Here is a 27,019-nt window from a genome sequence, read left to right as displayed (position 1 = left end):
TTCATAGCATTCAATAAGCATTTTGTTCATTAAAGAATGCACTGTAATTAAGCTTATAATTCATTTAGGGAAGTATTTTATTCATGCATTTCGTTCATAAACTACTTCATTTAAGTCAGAAAGTTCATTGAATAAATTTAGTTCATTGTAAACTAGTTTATTCGTTAAACTCGTTCATTGATCAAACCTAGCTCTTAATTGTCTCATATTTATTTTTTATTTAAGGTTTGAATAAAACTTACCTTTGTGTCTAGGTGCATGGACGTGTGGATAAAGCTTGAACCAAGGAGGAATCTTTTCAACTTCAACCAAGAGACAAGCCATTGAAAGCCTTCTTTACTCACATATTCAATGCATTCAAAGTTTATTTTATCATCCAAATCAAGGGTTGTTCAAATTCTTCAAGGGACCATGCAATGAATGCTGATTTAATTCACTTATTAAGATAAATTAGTTATGGAAATCAACATGTAATAAGAAGAGACACATCATTATGGACGACAAGGGTGTCTAAATCCATCCAATGTCTACATTCATCTTATTTTCTTTTCATAAGAAAGCAAGACAAGGCAGACCAAGAGTACTTCACCCCTTGGACAAAATTAAGGCCAAATTCAGCTTCAAATTATCTAGATCGATCCCCAAATAATCTAGAATATTCGGCTAGCCTTGAAGATAAGAAAGACAAAGCATTCAAGTGCACTTTATTTATAATTTGATGAGAATGCTTCATCTTTTTTGTGACCTTTCATATTTTGCCTAGAAACACTATAAATAGGCACCTTATGATTGTTTGTAGACACACAATTTGCATATATCAATCATCTTTGAGAGTTTTTTTTCATTCTAGTTCTCTTGAAGAACTCTATCGACTTCAAGTTGGTATTGTGGTCTTTATCTATCCATTTGTTTATAGTGTTGGTTCCTAGCTCTTCTATAGCTAGTGGGTCACGTTCCACCCTCTATCACTTCATTTCCATCTTTGTATATTGTTGGTTCCTAGCTCCATATAGCTAGCGAGTCACAATATATACTGCTTATTTCACTTTTCGTCTTCCACGCCATAACTTTCTTCACCATACTTCCATTATTTGCACACTATAATTTTATCACCACACTATAATTTTATCACCATACATACTTAACTAAATCACAACTACTACACAATCTTTCATTGCCTTTATATTTCTATCTTCCGTATTATCTTACAAGTTCATTTTCGGGTTTCTAAAATAAGTGTGTTCAAGCTTTTACTAGAGTCACGATTGGGAAACAACATATATGACTTGGAACTTATAATTAGGAATGTATCAATTAGTATCAGAGCTATGGTGATTCATTAAGAAGTTAGTTTTCTCTCTCCCAGATTAGTGAAAAAATTTAAAGAGGGAGAACAATCTTTTCATCTTTATTAAAAAAAATTCAATAATTTCAAATTATTTGTTCTTCATTTCCTATCCTCACATTTTTCTGGTTTCTTTGTAGCTCATTTTCTCTTCTACTCACTTCAATATACTACCTAACCAAGTTTGTTTTAGCCGAATTTCACAAGAGATCTAGTGAGCCTTGAGGGAGTTCAATTTGGACTTGAAAAATGAGCAAGAGTGGTAAAAGGCAAGAGTGCAATAGGGTAAAAGCCATCCTGAGCGAAACACGAGTTGGTGTGACTTTCTTTGAAGTTTTTGGTGAGTTTTTGTGTTGGTGAGGTTTTTTTCTTTGTTTACTAACTATGTCTTATCATTCTATAGACAATTTTAATGTTTCAGAATAATGTGACGTCCAAAATGATAAGGGTGTGCCAAACCAACAAATGCAAGCAATGATTCATGAAATGGTCATAATGTTGAAGGAAGAATTAGAGCCAATCCATGAAAGGATAGATCACATCGAAGATGAACGAGTTCAAAGGAGGCAAGATCAAGGAGATAATACATACCAAAAAGAATTTGACGAAGAAAAACCATAAGCAAATCACGCCCCACAATAAGGGAATCAAGGAGTGAGACCTCAAAAGTATTGTCCACATGTGGATAAAAACTTTGACAATATCAAAATCACTATTCCACCATTTCAAGGCGAGACGGATAAATTAAAAGATTATGTAACCTTTTTCTGGACTAAACAAGACTTAGAATTAGTTAGAAAATTAAAATCTGAAATAACAAATATTCCAAAAGTTTATCTACCTAAACAAGGTGATAAATTAATATTAGAAACATATGCATTAGTGTTTTAAAAGCCAAAACAATGGATGATCAAGAATTAATATGTGGATATGAATCACGTAAGTTCAAATCTAACGAAATTAATTACGTAATTTTTGAAAAAGATTTGTTAGCCATAGAAATGGTATACAAAAATTTCTTATTTACTTAGCACCCAATAAATTTTTAATAAAAACAATCAAGAAATTAAACAATTTCTCACTAATAGAAAATTGGAGACAATACCTAGAAGAATTAAATAGTATAATGAATTATTTACTTTTAATTTTAAAGTTTTATATATTAAAGGCACTAATAATGTTATTGTTGATTTTCTTAGAAAGCCAAATGGATAGAGATAAAAATCCTCTAAAAATAGTAGGAGAATGAACAACTGTTCCAAAAAAACCCAACAAATGGATTCCGAGACCACAAAATCCTAACCAAGGATTTGTGTCAGTGCAACCTTCGATAATGTATTATTCTAACCAAGGATATTATATTTCTTGCCCAAAAGGAGTTTTACAACAATTTTCGATGACACCTTCAGTAAACCAACTGCAGTGACCATAAGATCCAAATTTGACATATCAAGAAAACTATGCTGAAATTATAAAAAAAAGGTTAAAGCGTTGTTGAAACCACAACAGTCATAAACCAAAAGAGATGAAATAAAAGATTTCTATAATCCTAGTTTAGAATCAAAATTATATAATTTTATTAATGAAATATGGAAAACCCATATCACTAATCAAAGAGAAAACTTTAAAAAATCTCTTTTTATTCTCACAGAAACTTTAGTTGAAAAAACAACTGAACCTGAAGAATTATTACTAAATTCTATAATAAACAGAGATTGAACACTCTTCGAAATAAGTTTTTTAACAGAAGAGGAGATAAACAATCTTCTTAAGATATGTCAGTATTCTTTTGAAAAAATAAAAACAAATCATATCTCGGTAAAAATATATAGATTAGGCATACATAGTAAAGCTTACCTATAGATATATTTTTAAAAATTAATAAAGTAATTTATAACACTCAAGCTCAATTTAACAATGTTTTTTATAAATATTTAATCAAGCCTATTTAATTATGAATTTTGTAGATGAAATATATCCTATTATAAAATTTAAGCTTGGTCATGAACCATTTGATATAACAGTATTAAATGAGGATATGTTCGAAAAATTACAGTGCATAAAATTTCTTTACATTTGATAAAAGACTTTCCAACTTTTATTAAACCTCAACTAAGAGATTTAGTAAGTGATAATGAAATTAATGATTATTACTTTTATGTTGAAATAAATAGTCTTATTGGTATTTTTTATAGAAAAAAAATCTATCAACCATATCAAATATGGCATGTAACCATAGCATTGAACATACCAGGACTGCTTGAGGCTAGAATAGAAGATTCAGAAAGATTACAACAATCAATCGATAAAAACATTGAAGACCCTAAACATTATCACATACAAGCAGAGGTTGATTTAAAGGTTATGCCAGAACAAATACTTAATCTAAATGGAAGAGGACATATACTCTTAATAGATGGAGAAAGAATGATGGTCCAATGCTTTCCATCAGAAGTAAGCAAATATGAAAATCGATAGCTATCCCTATTCTATAATTGATGGGATCAGAAGGACACCAACTTGAAGTAGAGCATTATCAACACCTTCATCACAGGGCCAGCTCTGGGCCGGGGCAGGAGGGACGCCCGCCCAGGGCCCATAATATTCAGTCGACCCTGCATATAAGAAATAGAAAAAGTAGAGTAACGGAAAATAGAAAGAGAAGAAATTGAACCAGACAGACGCTCTAAAACGAAAATTAGAAAAACTGCTCCATTCAATGGGTTTTCATCATTGGGCAAAATCCAATTAACCAAACTTTAATATCATTTTAATCCTTTTTTAATAATTTTAATTCAACATTTTTTTAAGATAAAAAACTTTAAGATTTGACTAAATAGTCACTTGATTTGTTTTTTAATATTTTGATACCTAACTATTTCATTTTAGAAAGAAAATATGTATTTTAGAGCGTTGATAATTTGTTGACTAACGGTTTTCATCTATAGAGTGATTTTTTTACTCCAAAATAAACTATTGAATTAAGAAATGCTTAAACATGATGTTTAATTTAAGAAATGTTTTTCCACGAGATAATATTTTTACACTAAAATCAATGATTCTACATTAGGAAATGCTAGAAGGCAATATTTTTATAAGTATTTGTATACTTAAATATATTTTTGACATTGTATTAAATTATTGTTTGTTTAATTTAATAAAAAATTCTAATATAAATTTTATATTACATATTTTATTTTATTTTTTAATTAGGGGCTTATTTTTTATTTCGACTCAACCCAAAAAATAGTCAAGACTGACCATGCGGATTCATTTTCTGAAACGAAAGTGTTTTTCTAAGTTAAAGATTATTTTTTTTATCATAAGTTAGAGATTATTTTTTTCTCATAATAAATTAAGAGAAGCTTTTTTAAGTTGAAATTATTGAAAAATTACTTGATGTTAACAATGTCACAAGAAAGATTAAATAAGCTACCTATGTTATGTAATGAAAAAAATATATTGAAAAATATTGATGTTGACGCTATGATTTTGTATCAAAAAATGCTCGAAGACAATGTTTTCTATAAATTTTTGTGTACTTTAATATATTTTTTTGACATTTTTGAGATGATAATTAATTACTATTTGTTTATTTTAATAAAAAATTAATATCAATTTTATACTATATATTTTTTATAACTTTTTAAAATTAAAGATTTATTTCTTTTATTTTATCCCGGGCTAAAAAAATACCGAGATCCGGCCACCGTCTTTTGATGAATACAAAATTTTGAATATAGGAAATATGCCAGAAAGATTAATACGACAAAAAAAATCATAAGAACTATCAAAATCTAAAACAAAAGAAAGACAGCAACAGTAATAAAAGTGGGTAGTTCTGCGGTGCGGCGCCTAAAAACCGGTTAATATACGGCGTGACCGGTTAAATAAGTGACCGGTTAAAATTTAGACCGGTTATGTTATATTATTTACCGGAAATATTATAAAGTACAATAACATACTAGGTAGCGCTTATATAATGTAATAGGTAGCGCTTATATTTACCTATTTTATAAGTAAACCGGTATATTTATACCGATAGCATTACAAATTTACCTATTACATTATATTATATTGAAAGTGTCCATACTTTTTATAAAAAGGATCGATACTTCTTTTAAAGTTATGTAATTTATGTTTCAATTTTTTTTAATAGTGTTTCATGTTTTCCACCTACAATATTAATTTAATAATTTCATTTGCACAAAAAATTATTTGATTGTTTTGATATTTTATAAAATAATATTTAGAATTTTTAATTTAATAATAATATATATCGTAACGTAAAAAATAAATCATTAGACGCCTATAATTACTAAATTAATATCTTAAAACTCACTCAAAAGATAACCTTAAATTAATGTTTTCCACAGTGAAAAATGTATGGACACTTTTATAAAAAGGATAAATACTTTACAATATAAGCACTACCTATTACATTATATAAACGCTACCTATTACATTATATAAGCGCTACCTATTACATTATATTTTTACCTATTATATTGAAAGTGTCCATACTTTTTATAAAAAGGATCGATACTTCTTTTAAAGTTATGTAATTTATGTTTCAATTTTTTTAATAGTGTTTCATGTTTTCCCCCTACAATATTAATTTAATAATTTCATTTGCACAAAAAATTATTTGATTGTTTTGATATTTTAAAATATTATTTAGAATTTTTAATTTAATAATAATATATATCGTAACGTAAAAATAAATCATTAGACGCCTATAATTACTAAATTAATATCTTAAAACTCACTCAAAAGATAACCTTAAATTAATGTTTTCCACAGTGAAAAAAGTATGAACACTTTATAAAAAGGATAGATACTTACAATATAACCACTATCTATTACATTATATAAACGATACCTATTACATTATATAAGCGCTACCTATTACATCATATTTTTACCTATTATATTGAAAGTGTCCATACTTTTTATAAAAAGGATCGATACTTCTTTTAAAGTTATGTAATTTATGTTTCAATTTTTTTTAATAGTGTTTCATGTTTTCCACCTACAATATTAATTTAATAATTTCATTTGCACAAAAAATTATTTGATTATTTTGATATTTTATAAAATATTATTTAGAATTTTTAATTTAATATATATCGTAACGTAAAAAATAAATCATTAGACGCCTATAATTACTAAATTAATATCTTAAAACTCACTCAAAAGATAACCTTAAATTAATGTTTTCCACAGTGAAAAAAGTATGGACACTTTTATAAAAAGGATAGACACTTTACAATATACCACTACCTATTACATTATATAAACGATACCTATTACATTATATAAGCGCTACCTATTACATCATATTTTTACCTATTATATTGAAAGTGTCCATACCTTTTATAAAAAGGATCGATACTTCTTTTAAAGTTATGTAATTTATGTTTCAATTTTTTTTAATAGTGTTTCATGTTTTCCACCTACAATATTAATTTAATAATTTCATTTGCACAAAAAATTATTTGATTGTTTTGATATTTTATAAAATATTATTTAGAATTTTTAATTTAATAATAATATATCGTAACGTAAAAAATAAATCATTAGACGCCTATTACTAAATTAATATCTTAAAACTCACTCAAAGGATAACCTTAAATTAATGTTTTCCACAGTGAAAAAGTATGGACACTTTTATAAAAAGGATAGATACTTTACAATAAACCACTACCTATTACATTATATAAACGATACCTATTACATTATATAAGCGCTACCTATACATCATATTTTTACCTATTTATTGAAAGTGTCCATACTTTTTATAAAAAGGATCGATACTTCTTTAAAGTTATGTAATTTATGTTTCAATTTTTTAACAGTGTTTCATGTTTTCCACCTACAATATTAATTTAATAATTTCATTTGCACAAAAAATTATTTGATTGTTTTGATATTTTATAAAATAATATTTAGATTTAAATTTAACAACATTAACCAAAGAATAATAAATATGTAATATATATGTTTATTGTTTTTAATTTAATAATAATATACAACATCAAACACATTCCAAGCTATAAATTACAAGCTAAGGACACTTGGAGAAGCAAGAGAACAACTATCCAAGCAATCAAAAACGAGAAAATCTCAACATGATAACAACTGAACATATCATATCAATGTTCAAACTCAAGTTGTAGATTTTGATTTCCTTTTGCTAGGCATTATATGAGATTTGGATTTTGATTTCCTTTTGCTTGGCACCATATGAGCTTTGGATTTTGATGAGTATCGGAAGTTTTCGGACTTATAATTTTAGTTGCTATTTGTTACATTTCTTGTATACCACCCAGATCATACGCCCGAAACGTTTCTGACGCTTTAAAGTTGACCAAAAAATACAATGGTCGGGATTTCCCTCGCGTTTAAACGTTGGAAAAAAAATGGAAATTAGGAATATCAATGATAACATGCATATTGGCTTGGGCTAATATTTATAGTGGAGCCGAAATATATATTGAAATTCAAACTCAAAAATTGAAATTTAATTCAAACTCCAATTACATATGAAATGAATTTGAAATGCAGTGTTAAATTGAACTTGAAAATTGCATAATTGATTCATATTGTTCAAGTAACATGCTTTATGAACCATCAAGCTAAAAGACAATATTGATTGAGTTCAAAGCTGAGTTGTGAGTTGATGGAGTTGTCACACTTGTCACATGGTTGGAATAAAGTACTCACATGGAAGAGATAGATTGTTTTGTTATACATAACCCATCTCAACTGAATGAAAATGTTCAAATAATGTACCCACAAAACGAATTAATCCAATGAAAGAGTTATTTCTAACAAAGTCCGAACATTATTTTTCCAATAATTTACCCATAACAATGTTCAATAATGTACCCACAACAATGTTTAATTGATTGTTGTTTAATTTTCAATTGAATTATTTGATTTAATAATTGTCATTTGCACAAAAAATTATTGATTGTTTGATATTTTATAAAATAATATTTAGAATTTTAATTTAATAATAAATATATCGTACGTAAAAAATAAATCATTAGACGCCTATAATTACTAAATTAATATCTTAAAACTCACTCAAAAGATAACTTAAATTAATGTTTTCCACAGTGAAAAAAGTATGGACACTTTTATAAAAGGATAGATACTTACAATATAACCACTACCTATTACATTATATAAACGATACCTATTACATTATATAAGCGTTACCTATTACATCATGTTTACCTATTATTGAAAGTGTCCATACTTTTATAAAAAGGATCGATTTTTTTAAAAAGTTACGTATTTATGTTTCAATTTTTTTAACAGTGTTTCATGTTTCCACCTACAATATTAATTTAATAATTTCATTTACACAAAAATTATTTGATTGTTTTGATATTTTATAAATAATATTTAGATTTAAATTTAACAACATTAACCAAAGATAATATAATATGTAATATATATGTTTATTGTTTTTAATTTATAATATATACCGTAACGTAAAAAATAAATCATTAGACGCCTATAATTACTAATTAATATCTTAAAAACTCACTCAAAAGATGTATATCTAAATATGTAGTTAACAAACATACCTAAATATGTAGTTATTGTACATACCTAAATTTAATGATAATATACTTGTAGTTATGTACATACCTAAATATGTACTGCGAATTTAATGTTGTACCCACCCTTTAACTACCACTACCAATGCCACATCCTATTGAAAGCAGCACGACTGAAACATGTTCAAAATGACCTTTGCTTACATCTCCATCACTCCTGAGCACTGAACTGCACAACAAAATTTTGCCATGGATAATACTGATGTAGACAATGTTAAGCCAACCGAGGAATGCCATGAAGTACATAAGTTGATGAATCTGACAGATTGGTTGGTCAGCTCTTCTGTTCACGTGATCAAGCTTGGCACTTTTACAAGGGATTCGCACGGAAATGGGTTTAGTGCACGTAGGACACAACACGGCTTGACGTGGAAGGGAATGTGAAGACACAAGAATTTTGTTGTTCCAAAGAAGGGTTTCGAGTATCAAAAGTCAATATTGTTGATCGTCAACGTGCTCTACCCAGTCACAAGAACAAGGATGTAAGGCTAGAGTCGTAGTTACAGCAACAAAAACAACGATCAGTGGGTTATAAGTAAGTCTGATCAGAAACATAATCATGCATTGTGCCACACCTGCTATGACACCATTTATGCGTTCTAATAGAGATGTAAGTAAGGCTGATATCGATGAGGCAACAACATTGAAAGAGGTCGGTGTTGGCACGTCACAAGTAATGAACTATTTAATGCAGCAGGCAGGGGGCTATCATAATGTTGGATTTACACATAAAGACCTCTACAATGCACTTCAAAGAGGTAAAGCAAAGGAAATCGTCGTGGGGGATGTGAATGCGCTTATTGCCTACTTTGATTATAAGAAACATGATGATCCCGGGTTTTTTATGACATACTCGGTAGACGAATCGGGCATTGATAATCTTATTTGGTCGGATTCTACATCGAGATCGGATTACACATGCTTCGGTGATGTAATTGCGTTCGACACAACGTACAAAGATAATTTGTATGGTCGACCAATTATGCCTATTGTTGGTGTCAATCATCACCATAACACAATTGTGTTTACCACTGCCATAATCGCTGACGAGACGTCTCAATCTTTCGAGTGGGTGCTACAGAATTTTTTAGAAGCCATGATGAATAAATCACCTATTTCCGTTGTAACCGATGGGGATAGGGCAATGCAGAGGCTATCAAATCTGTTATCCCTTATGCTAAGCACAGATTATGTTCTTGGCATCTTTCTCGCAATGCACAAGCTAACATTGGTGACCCAAAGTTTACAGCAGCATTCTCAAAATGCATGGCTTCCTGGTGGACAACCAAGGAATTTGATATTCAATGGCGTTCGGTTGTTTCAGAATTCAACGTCCAAAAGCATCCATGGGTGATTGAGAAGGGAAATACGACACTTATGGGCACAAACATATCTAACCGGTCATTTCTTTGCCAATATTCGCTCAACACAAAGGTGCGAGTCTATGAATGTTCACTAGCTATTGCACTGAAACACAGAAGACATATTTAGATGTTATTCGTGCAATTGAAGATGGAATTAGTAGAATGCATATGAACGAGTTAAAGCGGATTACTTAAGTTCCCATACGAAGCCCTTCCAGATCACAAAACTGTCGACCTTGAAAGCCATGCCGCTGCGATTTTACCCGCGAATCTTTCGTGTGTTCCAAGATGAACTTATATGGGACATTGTACCGGATTGAGGCAGAGATTAAGTCCTTATCAGATGAATGTCAACATTATATTTTGTCAAAGTACGCAGAAAAAATAGGAAATTTGAAATTAGTTTTGATTCTCGTACGAAACTCTAATTTGCTCCTGCAAAAAATTCGAGACCGTTGACTTCCGTGTCGCCATCAACTTCACATTTTGAAGCAATTGGACTACACATATTTGCCCGGGACTTTGATTCAAAGTAGGTGGACTAATGATGGCGAAGGCTTCTGCACCCAGCTATGTTGATTTGAATGTGTCTCCAGAAGTGATGCAATGGCAAGGTTCGCTGCTCTACGTTCAACGTCAAGTAGGTTATGCTACATTGCATCAAAGACAGACGAGTCTTTCAAAACCGCAAGAGATGAGATGAAAAAACTAATAGAAGAATTAGAAAACTCGTTTGGTTTGAATCATTCAGTCAACCAGAGCATTGTAGTAAACAATGTTCGTGACCCTCAACGAAAACAATGCAAGCAAGCGAAAAAAGTGCCGAAGAACAAGGTCGAGAAGAAAATTAGGCGATGTGGGTACTGCAACGGTGAGGGACATAACAACTAACATGTCCTCAAGTCAAGCTCAGTTTGAGTACAAGCACACAGCCTACATCAACTGATTTTTTCGAAGACGGAATGGAATGACAACGATCTCCATATAATATATCGTAAGTATCAACATGACTCCTATTGTATGTACATATAAATATTTTGAATGAAGGAAGAAAAACCGCGTTACTTAAAATTACCGACACTTTTTTAAATGGTATCGACACATTTTTCTTCCAATCTGGACATAAAGTACCGACACAATATTAGAAAGTGTTGATATAGGTTGTAGACCTATTCGCTCATAAAACCGGTATATTTATACCGGTTATATTACAAAATTATCTATTACATTATAAATCTGGGTTTCGATGTGTAAATGTCGACACTTTTTTAAATCGTATCGACACATTTTTCTTCCAATCTGGACATAAAGTACCGACACAATATTAAAAAGTGTCGATATAGGCTGTAGACCTATTCGCGCATAAAATCGGTATATTTATACCGGTTATATTACAAAATTATCTATTACATTATAATTATGGGTTCCGATGTGTAAATATCGACACTTTTTGACAATGTATCGACACATTTTTCTTCCAATCTGGACATAAAGTACCGACACAATATTAAAAAGTGTCGATATAGGTTGTAGACCTATTCGCGCATAAAACCGGTATATTTATACCGATAGCATTGCAAATTTACCTATTTTATTATAATATGTTGAAAGTGTCTAAACTTTTTATAAAAAGGATCAATACTTTTTTTAAAGATATGTAATTTATGTTTCAATTTTTTTTAAGTATGTTTCATGTTTTCCACCTACAATATTAATTTAATAATTTCATTTGCACAAAAAATTATTTGATTGTTTTGATATTTTATAAAATAATATTAAGAATTTTTAATTTAATAATAATATATATCGTAACGTAAAAAATAAATCATTAGACGCCTATAATTACTAAATTAATATCTTAAAACTCACTCAAAAGATAACCTTAAATTAATGTTTTCCATAGTGAAAAAAGTATAGACACTTTTATAAAAATGATAGATACTTTACAATATAACCACTACCTATTACATTATATAAACGATACCTATTACATTATATAAGCGCTACCTATTACATCATATTTTTACCTATTATATTGAAAGTGTCCATACTTTTTATAAAAATGATCGATACTTTTTTAAAAGTTATGTAATTTATGTTTCAATTTTTTTAATAGTGTTTCATGTTTTCCACCTACAATATTAATTTAATAATTTCATTTACACAAAAAATTATTTGATTGTTTTGATATTTTATAAAATAATATTTAGAATTTAAATTTAACAACATTAACCAAAGATAATAATAAATATGTAATATATATGTTTATTGTTTTTAATTTAATAATATGTAAGTTATGTAATAGGTAGCGCTTATATTTACCTATTTTATAAGTAAACCGGTATATTTATACCGGTTATATTACAAAATTGTCTATTACATTTTTCAGTCGACACTTTTTTAAATCGACACTTTGTTGTGGATATCATCGAAAACAATGCTATAGTCATGTGTTTCGATACATTTGCAAGCAGATGTAAAATACATTAGTATTGATATTTCAACAATCCTCAAATGTATATGTACACATAGAAGCAAATATGGAATAATTAATGAAAATATACACACAATATAATCACACCAAAATATAAATACACAAGAATGTTCAAATAATGTACCGACAAACAAAATTAATCCGATGAAAAAGTGTTATTTCTAACGAAGTCCGGAACATTAGAGGCCTTCAACAAATTTTCCAAATACTCTCGTATGTTTCCGCCTTTTTCTAAGGACATACATAAATAATTTCAATTATCAACCTAATGAGGTGCAATTTTACTAACAATAAACTAAATTCGCATAAGCATGAATAAATTTGTGTCATACCTAGAGCATTGTCGTTCGAATGGGAAGCAGCGTCAAAGGTATGTGGACATATGTAATTGTATTTCTATATAAACACATAAGTTGTTAAAATAATCAATGTCTGAACACCTGTTCAACTGGAAAAACATATTGCATAAATGCAACTTACCGGATTATAAATCATTTTTTCCGCTGAATCATCGACCAAAAGTGTATTTAGCTCGTTAAAATCTGGACACGCATTCCAAACATCATTGAGATCTTTACAGTAGGTAACAGAATCGTATGTTTTGCATTTTTTTTGATCCTGTTCACAAACAGTCGAACATAAATATGTAGGAATCATAGACAACGAAAAGTCAGCAAACTGTAATGACATTCATCTTACCCACACGAATAGAAAATGCTCAGAAAATACATGTAGTTTCTCAAGTACACGATCGACGTTATGCCTGAGATTGTAATCAAGTTTGAATGTTAACATTCAAATGTATATTAACGATTTTGACTACAGTAATTCAATTGCTTCAAACATGTTCTAACCTCATCTTTGAAGACCAAAGGGCAACAACAAAATTGTCGACACAAAATTGCATAAATTCAAATAATCCTCTTCTGAGGACAACATCTACAACATGAAGAAAATGAGATTAAAGTTCTACGCTTATATGTTAAAATAATGGATACAAAAGAATAGAATTAAAACCTGCAGGCAGTCTTGGGATGTAGGCAATGACACCATTGAGATCAAAAATTAAAAGTTTTCTTGAAGGCGGCGTTGCAGACACGATATACTTGTTTGGATCATCATCTTCATCATCATCATCGTCATCATCTTCATCGTCAGCTTCATCGTCATCATCATCGTCATCTTCATCGTCAGCTTCATCTTCTACGACCGCTTGGTTGTCCACATCTGTTAAAAGAAAATAAAATAAAGTTCAGAACGTGTAAATGTTAAGAAACATAGATAATGAATTACCTAACTCGTTTGATGTCGATGACGTAATTCGTTACGCAACATGGAGACTTCACGTTGCAATGATGAAATATCGGATCGCATTCCACTCACAATGGAATCAATATCCTCCCGAAAATTGACCATGTATTCCATCACGGTCTTAATTGTGACATCCTCTGCAACTGGAGCTTCTTCCATCATTGCGTCTCCACTTGGTTGCTCTTCTTCATGGCCAACGGGGTCCATTTCCTCCCTCTCTTGATCTAATCCGACCTCTTTGACACGCTTCCAACCGAGTTTTTCAACAAAATCATATCCCGTTTTTTTAATAAATACCATGTCAATCTTGCGGGTTAATCGAACAGGGGCGTCATGCGAAAAATCAACTTCCTTCTTCTTCAACAGATGGGTGATGACGCATCCATATGGTAGTGTAGTTGAAATTGTTGCTCCCTTTGTGACCATATATACAATTGTATTAAATATGAGTTTTGCAATGTTTGGAGCCGTTTTGGATTTATACTTTGCTATCCACCAATAATCGCTATCTCGAAGCGTTGAATGTTTTCCCCCACTAGGCCGAATATACCATGTGAGCATTTTGTGAAACACTCTCGACTCTACATCGAGGTGAATTGGGCTATTTCTAGCAACCCATTTAATTGTAGATCAATCTACACCATTTTCATCTGAATCCCCTGTATTCGCTACACCTAAACCCTCCGCAATAGTTTCTGGAGATATATATATATCCTTCCCCATGACATGTGTATTAATTCCTATTATATTAGTCTTATTAGGCTCGTGCTGTAAGGAAGCATTGTTGTAGAAGACTCTAACTAGGTTGGGATAATATCTTGGTTCTACACCAAGGAATTCAAGCCAACCCCAAGATGTAAATGTGGATTTAAAACTAAATGCATATTTATCATCAAACAAGAAACCCAGGTCAATGACACGTTCGGGACGAATCTTCCTTACTTTAAAACTCGTCTGCCATCTTTGTTTCTCCATATCGGATCTAAAGTTCAGAGTTTCGAAGGACCTGATTTCCTCAGAAGAATCGTTTGTTAAAGAAGGAGGTTGTGGTTGAGAAGAACTGGGTTGATAAGAGCTTTGAGAAAGACCTCGCTTCTGACGCTGACGTTTTGGAGCCATTTTGGTTGGATGCTATTACAATGGAACACAAACACATTCAGGAAAAAAACTCCAATATAGAAATCAATCAAACCCATAAAATATCGATAAATTTACCTGAATATCTGATCGTCACTTATGATAACGGTAGAAGAAAGAGGAAGAGTTATCTTCTGTCTGGTTGCCTTTATGTTTAGAGTTTCTCGATTAAGAGTACTATATATAGTGAACGGTAGAAAAACACTTGATATTTAAATTAGTATCGACACAAACTAAAAAGTGTCGACACATTATTTAGACATATTCTCTCATAAAACTGGTATACTTGTACCGGTTAGATTGAAAAATTATATATTACATTATACTTTTGGGTTCGATGTTTTTGGGATCGACACTTTTTATATATGGATCGACACTTTATGGGTGCACCCTGTTTTTCATTCATTCTGGACCAAAAATATCGACACCAACTAAAAAGTGTCGACACATTATTTAGACATATTCTCTCATAAAACCGGTATACTTGTACCGGTTAGATTGAAAAATTACATATTACATTATACTTTTGGGTTCGATGTTTTTGGGATCGACACTTTTTATATATGGATCGACACTTTATGGGTGCACCCTGTTTTCCATTCATTCTGGACCAAAAATATCGACACCAACTAAAAAGTGTCGACACATTATTTAGACATATTCTCTCATAAAACCGGTATACTTGTACCGGTTAGATTGAAAAATTACATATTACATTATACTTTTGGGTTCGATGTTTTTGGGATTGACACTTTTTATATATGGATCGACACTTTATGGTTGCATCATGTTTTCCATTCATTCTGGACCAAAACTATCGACACAAACTAAAAAGTGTCGACACATTATTTAGACATATTCTCTCATAAAACCGGTATACTTGTACCGGTTAGATTGAAAAATTACATATTACATTATACTTTTGGGTTCGATGTTTTTGAGATCGACACTTTTTATATATGGATCGACACTTTATGGTTGCACCCTGTTTTCCATTCATTCTGGAACAAAAATATCGACACAAACTAAAATAGTGTCGACACATTATTTAGACATATTCTCTCATAAAACCAGTATACTTGCACCGGTTAGATTAAAAAATTACATATTACATTATACTTTTGGGTTCGATGTTTTTGGGATCGACACTTTTTATATATGGATCGACACTTTATAGTTGCACCCTGTTTTCCATTCATTTTGGACCAAAAATATCGACACAAACTAAAACGTGTCGACACATTATTTAGACATATTCTCTCATAAAACTGGTATACTTCTACCGGTTAAATTGAAAAATTACATATTACATTATACTTTTGGTTTTCGATGTTTTTGGGATCGACAATTTATGGTTACACCCTGTTGGCCATATTGTAAATTTATCTTTTACTTCAAAGTATCAACATGACCCTTAATGTGTATAAGAAACATGTACAACAACATACTGCTAACTTTTCTCATTTCATTCATAATTATATTCACATACAAAAATATAAATCGTATACAAAATTATAAATCTTATACAAAATTAACCCTATATTTACATCATTGCATCCTTTTGTTATTCTTATGTAATATGGCAGCTTTTGTTATCTCCTGTCTTGGTTCATTTTGATTATGGCTTACGAGATCGTTTAATATTCGCGATCGATCCCAGTCTCCAACAACCTATATTCAAATTGTCAGAACGTTAAGTATTGTCAACTACAACATTCAATCTACGACTTTTAACAATTTTATCACAAACGAATTTTTCTATCCACTTACAAAATCACCAGTTGCCCCTGTAGAACCGATCGATTCCATCCACATCATCACATACATGCCGCAATCATGTCTTTTACAAAATTTGAAAACCATACATGTCAATTATGATGAATACTGCATAAATTAAGCTTTCTATTTGTGATAACATCTTATACCCATTTAATTGCTTATTCTTCTTATGCTTCACAAATTTGAAATTTTTCAATAGATACTTTCATAGAAATCCACAGGATTCAACCCAAATGCGTTTCTTATTATAAGAATCTAATATTTTAATCTGCATTAAAATAGAAGAAGTTATGCACCAAAAAAATTATACATTATAATTTACATAATGTCCTTTCATACATACATACATACATACCAATCTCTTAGCATCCTTCACTCTCTGTTTAGCTGCTTCAGTTGTAAACATACTATCATATATTGTTGCAACACGATCTACCATATCCAACACCAACAGATACCAATGTGAATTATGATAGTTTATTGTGATCATGATCTGCAACAAATTTCACACCCAATTTGACAAAATTCAACATTTTATATCCGAAAACATCATTTGCAATTGGTATAGTGTCTTACCTTCTCACCGTCGGTGAATTTCACATAGTTATCCAATATGAGACCCCAGAAGGTAGAAATACTCTCAACACTTTCTTTGTTGTTGGCATCTAACGCTGTTGCTGTAATTACGCAACAAACATTATTAATTTACCGTCTATAACACTACTTTTCAACATTTATTAATTTAACTCACCGCTAAGAGGTATGGAAGGTAGCCAATCCTCCGGAGTAACTTTTGAGAATCGTAGCATATTGTCCAGGCGAGCAAATCGATAACCTAACAAAATTAATTACACAATCAGAACATATTCAATAAGTTTTAACATTTTCTATTTTCTACTTACCACACCGCCAACCCATTCCGTAGGCTTCAACGTTGCAACGTCGTATACAGTACCGAATTGATTTCCCATTGAGATTACAGAATATCTGTATGAATCATTAGGATTAATATGTTATCATGAAATATTTAAATATCACTCACAAAACAATATATTTCACTTACTTCGATTCTAACTCGCTATTCCATAAATAATCACAAATTGCAGCTTCGATGTCATCAATTCCGCTTGGAATATCCGTTTTTTCAACCTACAATTTTGCATACAAATTTTTGTCACAACAACATAATAAAAATCAAATTAAGTTTTCTTTTATTCAACTTACCTTCTGCTTCTTCTTCTGGGGTGCAGGACATTCCGAATCCAAATCTGTTGCTATAACACTCTCCGGTATATAAATGACATTGACTTCCTTCCTCCTCACTTCTTCCATCTCTTCTTCTTCCTCCTCCTCCCTCTTTTCTTTTTCATATTTTTTCAGTTCATCGTATTTTTTTCTACATAGCTCTTCATCTCTTTTATTTCACCCTTCAATTGATCTCCTTCATCCAAGTATTTATCAACCACCCCCTTCACCCCCGTAAGTTCACTCCTCAATTTCACAACCTCCTTCACCACTCCCTCAAATTTTTCACCCGTCACATCTTAATATCACCCCTTAACACCCCAACTTCTTTCACCACTTCACCCCTCAACACCTCTACTTCTTTCACCACTCCATCTATTTTTCCTTCCACTACCCCCTTATGCCTCTCAAGTGTATCTTCGACTCTCTCAAGTTTCTCTTCGACTCTTGATTGTCTTTGCATGATTTCAAATTGGATTTTTTTGATATCAGCCAATTCAGACATCAAAATGTCGAAGTTACTACGTTTTCCCTCACCGTCATCCCCCAATACAACCATCCCTCTTTTCTTCTCCTCTGCCTCCTCTACATCCTTGCCAATAACCTTCAAAATTAAATTACAATATTGAGACATTGATTATATTCTTAATATTATTTAATTACATTTATTACCCTTTCTTGCTTCTTCGCTCTATTCAACTTCAACTTCACCATCACTCTAACCACCTCTTCCTTCCCCCATGCACGGATGCGTGCCACTCCGATTCTTTCATAAGCCGGCACTGCCTCACTGCCCGACCAAAAATCGAACAGTGCAACCTGCATTTATAATAAAATTTATATTTTTATATAAAAACACAAAAAAGTTCTTCAACTCATTTACCTCTAAGATTGCTATGCACCATTTGAGGTATCTCTGGCTGCCTTTTTTAAAGGTGATTATTGATTCAATCAATCTCGAATGGATATATTCAGCCCAATTGAATTCACCCTTCAAGCCTTCATCACAAATGAGCTTCATATGTTCTTTGTTCGTTGACGTATTACCCGTTGGACAAAGAAAGATACCGACAAGGTATAATAGAACTCTGACCTTCAGCTCATCCCTAACGTAAGATCCACTTTTTATTTCCTCTTCAATTTCAGCATATGTCACCTTATGCTTCAAACCATATTTGGAGGCAAGTGCTTTCCAGTCCTTACTCTGACAGACTTCTACAACACTTTTGCCTTTATTTTCTATCCCCAATACGACTGCAGCACATGAGATCCCGAGAGGAAATGAAAAATCACCATATTTAGCAATACATTGCCTGACATCAAATTGCGCCATCAAGGATCGACACAATTCCCTCCGAATAGGTCGATCCCTTACTCCTACCAACGATCCAAAACCTATTTCTCCCAGCACATTCAACTGATCCTTCTCCTTAAGGTGTTTAATTAATAAATTCACCCTTTTAATGCTGCATCTTGTCGACACTTCCTACATTTTTTAACAATATATAATGTTATAGTTCTTATATAATTTGTATCAACGTATTTACAAGTTTAATGAATACCTTATTTTCATGTGCTTTCCTCGGTTCTTTGTATTCTTTACTATCATTCCTTGACTGTGTGATGTAAGGTTCATTTTCAGCATCACTCATTGAATTCCATTTGGACCTCACATCTTATGTCACCTAATATAAAACATAAACGTTTCTTAATCAATACATTAACACTAAATACTACTCAATATCAATTTCATTTTACATACCGAACCGCTCTGTGTGCCATCTTCCTTCATCTTTTTGCATTCGGCCATATTGTCAACGTTTAAAATTTGTAATCAATTTAAAGTTTATCGATACTTTAATCCAATTATCATTTCAACAATAATAACAAAAAGACATTGATACTTACTAGAAGTACATATATCCACCCTTGGGTTGCTTTCGAGTCTCGGCCTCAATTTCAAAGTCATCTGCTCCACCAACAATTTTCCAACCCATTGACTCCATTTTTCCTTCATATATCAGTTTACGCAAATCAAATTATTTTGTTACATACACTTTATTCAATATACAAATATAGATAACTACTCTTGTAGTAAAACGGTTTTCTTCAAAAGAATTTGAATGGTCACACCAAAATGTGTCGACACATTTATACAACCTATAATATCATTTTCTATCTATAATATTTAATAAAAGTATCGACATTTATATTTTTCCTTGAATATCACTTTCTACCTGCAATCGTTCCCAAATGCTTCTTTACTCCAAAACCCCAAACAACACATAAAAACCCTATCGCGATTACTGTAATAATAAAAAATTAGGATTTCGACAACATACTTTTCAATTCGACTGCAGCAACAAACAAACAAACTTCGCTTTAGAAACGCCTTCTGAAATACAGTAATAATTACGCTTCGCTTTCAAAAACTCGTCCGTTCTATCTATTTTCAGAGGAGATTTAGCTTATATTTTGATCGGATATGTTATTTATATTTAATCGATACAAATACAAAAATGTCGATACTTTTATGTCAGGTGTCGATACTTTCGAAAGGATAATTACCTATTTCTTTGAAAGTGTCGATAATTTATTACACGTACTTACGAAAGTATCGTCACTTTCAATATATCCGGTATCATTTTACCGGTTTTATCATTTTGATATCAGTTTTGTCATATTTTTACCTGTTATATCGTTTTAATATTTCTTCATGACTTAGACCTACTTTTATACGTATGGACACTTTTATAAAAATGATATATACTTTTTTTAAAGTTATGTAATTTATGTTTCAATTTTTTTTAATAGTGTTTCATGTTTTCCACCTACAATATTATTTAGAATTTCATTTACACAAAAAAATTATTTGATTATTTGATATTTTATAAAATATTATTTAGAATTTAAATTTAACAATATTAACCAAAAATAATAATAAATATGTTTTCTACGGTGAAATAAGTATGGACACTTTTATAAAAATGATATATATTTTTATAAAGTTATGTAATTTATATTTCAATTTTTTTTAATAGTGTTTCATATTTTTCACCTATAATATTAATTTAATAATTTCATTTACACACAAAATTATTTGATTGTTTTGATATTTTATAAAATATTATTTAGAATTTAAATTTAACAATATTAACCAAAGATAATAATAAATATATTTTCACAATGAAATAAGTATGGACACTTTTATAAAAAAGATAGATACTTTACAATATAACAGGTAAAAATATGACAAAACCAGATTCATTATGACAAAACCGGTAAAATTTACTTGATATGTTAAAAGTATGGACACTTTTATAAAAATGATAGATACTTACCGATAACCAAAGTTTACCGGTTACCAAATTTTTTAATAGTTTTTCATATTTTCTACCTAAAACATTTTTAGTTGTCAACATAATAGGTACCGCTAAACTGAATTTATTAAATACATTTTAATGTATCCGGTACTGCCGTATATTAACCGTATATTAACCCTCATTTCCTGAGACAATCCCAATAAAAGTACATACATGGAAGCCAACACAAGATGACAAATAAAATATCACCACGTGGGAAGATTAGCTTGGCGGAATTCAAAAGAAATTGAATGCAGCTAACAAACAAACAAGGCATCACCTTTTATACTATCAACTTAGTTTTCTTAGTTTCCTTTTGTAATCTTATCCTTCTGTTTCCTTTGTATTACTATCCTCTTCTATCATCATCATTGTACAATATTTCCGCACCGTAATCCCCTAGAACTGATTAAACAAAATATATATGTAAAATCATAAAAGAATATTTTTTATTTTCGCATCTTAATCCTCTGTAAAATATTTCTGCATCTTAAATTATTTCAAACTAATTAAACAAAATAGATATGCAAAATCATAAAAGAATATTTTTTTTATTTTGTTTAGAATAAGAGTTAATTGCATTATATATCCCAATTTATGACTATCATTTTAAATTAGTCTCTAAACTTTTAAACATTTCAATTTCATCCTTAAACTATAACTATCATTCTAAATTAATCCTCAAACTTCTAAACATTTCATTTTCATCCCAAAGATCTTCATCCTAAATTGGTCCCCAAACTTTTTTAATATTTCAATTTTATCCTAGATTATTCATATATACTAATCACAGCTCTTGCTAATATAATCATTAGGCAAATTTTATTGCTCGTTTAAAAAAAATAGGTTAAACTATGGTTGAAATGGATTATATATTTGGATGAATTCGATGATAAAATTGAAAGATCTAAAAGTTCAAGGACCTATTTAGATCTTTCAATAAAGAATTAATATAATATTATTTCCATAAAGAAGCAATTCATGAGGACCTTATTATTACCTGTTTGGTGGCGGCAATTGAGACTCTCTGCCTTTCTTTTTTCTCACGTTGGCACTCTCCACACCAGCTTGACAAATCTTTCTGATATTTTCTCAACTCCCGGAAGACCGAACTGGAAGAATTTTAAACAGTTAGCCATAGAAAAAGAGTATACTCCATTTCTGAAGCCCATACATTGTAATACACTTCAAGGAAACCACACTGGCACTGGCATGAACCCCCAACAGTTGTAAACAACAAACATTAGTGCATTCTATGTCTTCAACATTGAACATGTAAAACTCAGCTCTAGTAATGATCCGACAGAAAGTTCAAAATATCAAGTAACAACAAAGATACCAAGCAATTAACACCGTTACACAATAGATGATATATCTCATTAAGACTTCCTCGACTAGTTTTGAACAACATGAGGACAATGTAGCCCAAACTATTTCCGAACAAATCTTTTTATTGATATCAGGAAATATGGAAAATAAGTCCTAGACAGCGTCAACATTAGAATTTTCTTTCCATCAACTTAGTTTTGTACCAATTACATAAAATAACAAAAACAACATATATGTTTCAAGTAGCAGTCGCACTGTTCTAGAAGGATGCATGCGACAATTAAATTAAAATTTCAGTCCTCCACTGATATTTTATAGTATTTCAACTCCAAAAAGAAGTCTAAATTCAAAATCTTGTCAAACAAATGCATCGGTATTCTAAAATCCTTTAGCTTCTCTAAGAAGTGTTCTTAATACTGTTCTTAATATTTCAGTATAAAATACTAAATTAAGATATTTAAATGCAAATCATTGACTAAGCTTTACTCAAGGGACAAACTCTTTCCAATTTGCTACACATCAACTTTAAGAAAGCCTGGCATAACTAATTATCCATTCAGAAGGTTATTTACATAATGAGCAAGAGAAATACACCTCCTGCACCACAAAAGTAAGTTGACCCGATGACCAGTTGTTGTGGCTCTTGCACCATGCCTATGGCGCCCTCGATGAAGAACTGCATGTCCTGGAACATGAGTGTAATCCAAAACTTCCTGTAATGCACAAGGAAAGAGAACACAATTAATGAGCATTTTGTTATAATGAGTAACAAATTAACAGAAAATGTAGACGATAAGTCTTTTCTTTAACAAAACAATATCTGCTAACCAATTTAAATACTAAGCCGATCAGTGCTGTCTAGAAAATTACAAAATGAAGGGATAATCTACAATCATTTTTTAACCTATCACTAATTTCATGTTCTCATTTATGATAGAAAAGTAGCCATACTGAATTCAAAGAAGCATAATAGGCTATCTTGATATTCCAATGATTCTTCACTGAAAATTTAATACATAACTTAAGAAGGGGAGAGGAGGGGAGGTGGTGTTGTATCCAAGATGCGATGGTTTTTGTTGGCTAGACACTACAAAGATCTTTTTATCAAACAGAAACTAAACTTCATCGTAATGTTTCGTAGAACATGCAGCTATCATAGCTTAATAATTAAGCCAACAGAAAGCTTCAATTCATGTGCCTTAAAATAAAAGGAAAAGGAAAAAATAAAAATGGATTAGCATACATCTTCCTCGGTTTCCGTATTCACATGATTAGCACAACGAACACCTCGAAAGAATAAATCCCCACCAGTAAATTGTTTACCCAAGCAAACATTTAAGGTAGCTTCTGAATCATCAACATGAAAACCTACAAGCATAAAACTACAGAAGTTTGTGAAGCTACAACTTTAACAAGATTTTAAATTGAAAAATCTCTAGCAGTAAATAAGTTATAATACAGTTACACCTCCAGCAATAGGATAAAAAAAACAACGCAAAATAACATAACACAAAAGAAATATACAGTGGTAGTATAAACAAGAAGGTTAACGGAACAAGCATCTATGATTAAAATTTTAATGTGTACCAAAGTTAAAATATTTTAAAAAAAAAAGATAGATGATCATGTTGAGAGTGCAAAAATTTACGAAAAGATAGATAAGATACATGAAATGTAAAAAAATGACCAATGTCATCATTTAATAAAGGAAAAATATAATGAGCAATGCATGAGAAAGTCAACATTCAGAAAATTATCTCGTGCAATGCCTTATGAACACTTAAATTGTAGAATCCAAAAGAATCATTAGTGTATCTATTGTAGCCAATGCTTTAATTTATTCCTACGGTTATATATAGTTCCAGATAACATGATAAAATATAAACCATTATCATTCAAATACCAAATAGAACGGATTTCATTGAAAAAAGAGCATAAAAAGAAGTTAGACCCTACCAAGCTCGATGTCCCTATCAACTCCATATTCAACAACAAAACCATGATGAGAGTCCAGCGTAGATCCACCAACATCAGAGAAGAAAACTGCAGACCATTTTACAAAATAATAAATTTGAAAAAACGTCTAGGTAGCATGGATTTACAATCTCGTGACGGATGGCAATTAAATACCTTTGGATATAGGCCGGATGAAGTCCTCCATCAACTTGTCAAGCATGGTCTCCAGACCAAAGTCATCTAAAACAGCACCAAATTTGTCTCATGATTCTGAATTTTGTCTCATGAACCCATTTTTCGAAGTTCTCTACCTAAGCAACCAGAACCTGATAAGATAATATAAAAACTAAAAAAGAATAAACTTAAAAGCAAAATGAAGCAAGAGATAATGCATCAAGGATATAACCTCAGATAACAACAATTCACAGAAATGGGGCTGAAGCATTTCAAATGTAAAAACTCCTTGGGATGGTTCAGTCATGATCCTTCTAAAACTTTCCTCTCTATTCTCATTAATTGCTTTGAGAAATGATGGAGCAAGGAAGTTTGAAGCATTCATGGTATACAATTCCTTATGCAGAGGCTGCAAAATGTAGAGATAACTTGAGGGGTATACACATATACATATATACAAGTCTTATGAAGATATTATACACTATGTTCCAGAAATAAATTAAGAATTCAAACAATACCTGATAGTGTGATATAATATTTTGCCTGTATTCTCGCTGCATTTGAGACTGTTAACAAAAAATCCGAAAATGGAGTTAAAGCCAGCACCACCTAATTTGTCACACACGAATCATTTTCAGTTTCTGGATATCTAAATTCTAGAACAATATATATAGTCCTTGTCTAGCATTTTACTGTATTATAATTTATAAACATTCATCCAATTTTCACCTGAAATTCAAACATATAGTGATAATTGATAAAAGAAAGAACAAATAAACGTAATAAAAGGAGAAAATAAGCTCACGCGAGTACGTTCGCCTTCAGGGGAGTAACGAAGGATAATGTCGCTCATGTAATGGAGCTTGGAGTCGCGAGAGTGTGAGAGCATCGGAGGAGGCAAGTAATGTTCGACCGAGCTGAAAAGAAGCGGACTGAACTCCATCTGCAAACCCTCGTAGCTCTCCGGCTTGTGTTCCGTGTTAGGGTTCAGCCGTAACCGGTGCGCCGTCGCCAAGCTCTGCAAGGCCGCCACGCCATTGCCGTTACGATTAGCCGTCGGTTGCGTTGGCTTTTGAGTCTCCTTTTTAGTCACTTCTAAAGACATAGATTTCTCTTTAATAGTTTTTTTTTCAAGATTTGGGTGAAATCATCCACTCACAAACAGAAATAGTTTCCAACCATTTGTATCAAATAAACAAAAGAGTGCAAGATTGAAGAAAAGACTAACAGAAACAAAACAAAAGAATGAAGTGGGTCGTTCAAGAAATCAATAAAGAAGACAAACAAAGGAAGCGGCTGAAAGCAGGAATTAGGTTTTAGGAACGTGTTTTCTTATTGATGAGGGAAATGGGGCGTTCTAGGAATGTGTTTTAGAATTAGGGTTTGAGGAATTGTGATTGGGAAGGAGGGAGCAAACTTCCCCATTTCGGAGCATCGGGTTGAAGGGTATTTTAGGTGTTTCCACATGTGTAATAAGAATTTGGGTAAACTACACATTTAGTATCTATATTATCAGTTTTGATATGTTTTAATATCTAAACTTTTGATTTTTCAAAAAAAAACGTTAAATTTTGAATATTGGTACTAAAATGAAACAAAATAAAAATGATAGGTATAGTTTTGAAAAAACTAAAAGTTTAAGTACTAAAATGGACCAAAATTATTAGTTTAAGTACTAAACATGTAATTTATCCTAAGAATTTTGTTTTTAGGTTTCACATTATTTTTTTAGTAAAGTACACAAATGATCTTTCCATTATAAGACCTTGCGTAAATTAGTACTTCAATTATTAAGAATTATGAAATAATCCTTAGTTATAAGATATTGTTTTGTTGAACCACTTGATTATTAAAAGTTATAAAATGGTCACCTGACTATTCATATATTC

The 27,019-nt window shown here is 31.0% G+C and overlaps 1 pseudogene; it reads right to left on the bottom strand.

Annotated features, from left to right (window-relative positions):
• Positions 1-3,849: 3,849 nt before the first annotated feature.
• LOC120191288 lies at positions 3,850-26,279 on the bottom strand (annotated as a pseudogene).
• Between the last annotated feature and the right edge of the window lie 740 nt (positions 26,280-27,019).

Source organism: Hibiscus syriacus, unplaced genomic scaffold, assembly GCF_006381635.1.
Source record: "Hibiscus syriacus cultivar Baekdansim isolate YM2019G1 unplaced genomic scaffold, ASM638163v2 tig00116965_pilon, whole genome shotgun sequence".
In the NCBI taxonomy this organism is placed as follows: domain Eukaryota; kingdom Viridiplantae; phylum Streptophyta; class Magnoliopsida; order Malvales; family Malvaceae; genus Hibiscus; species Hibiscus syriacus.
The sequence above is the reverse complement of the archived record's forward strand: the minus strand, read 5'-3'. Positions and strand labels throughout refer to the sequence as shown.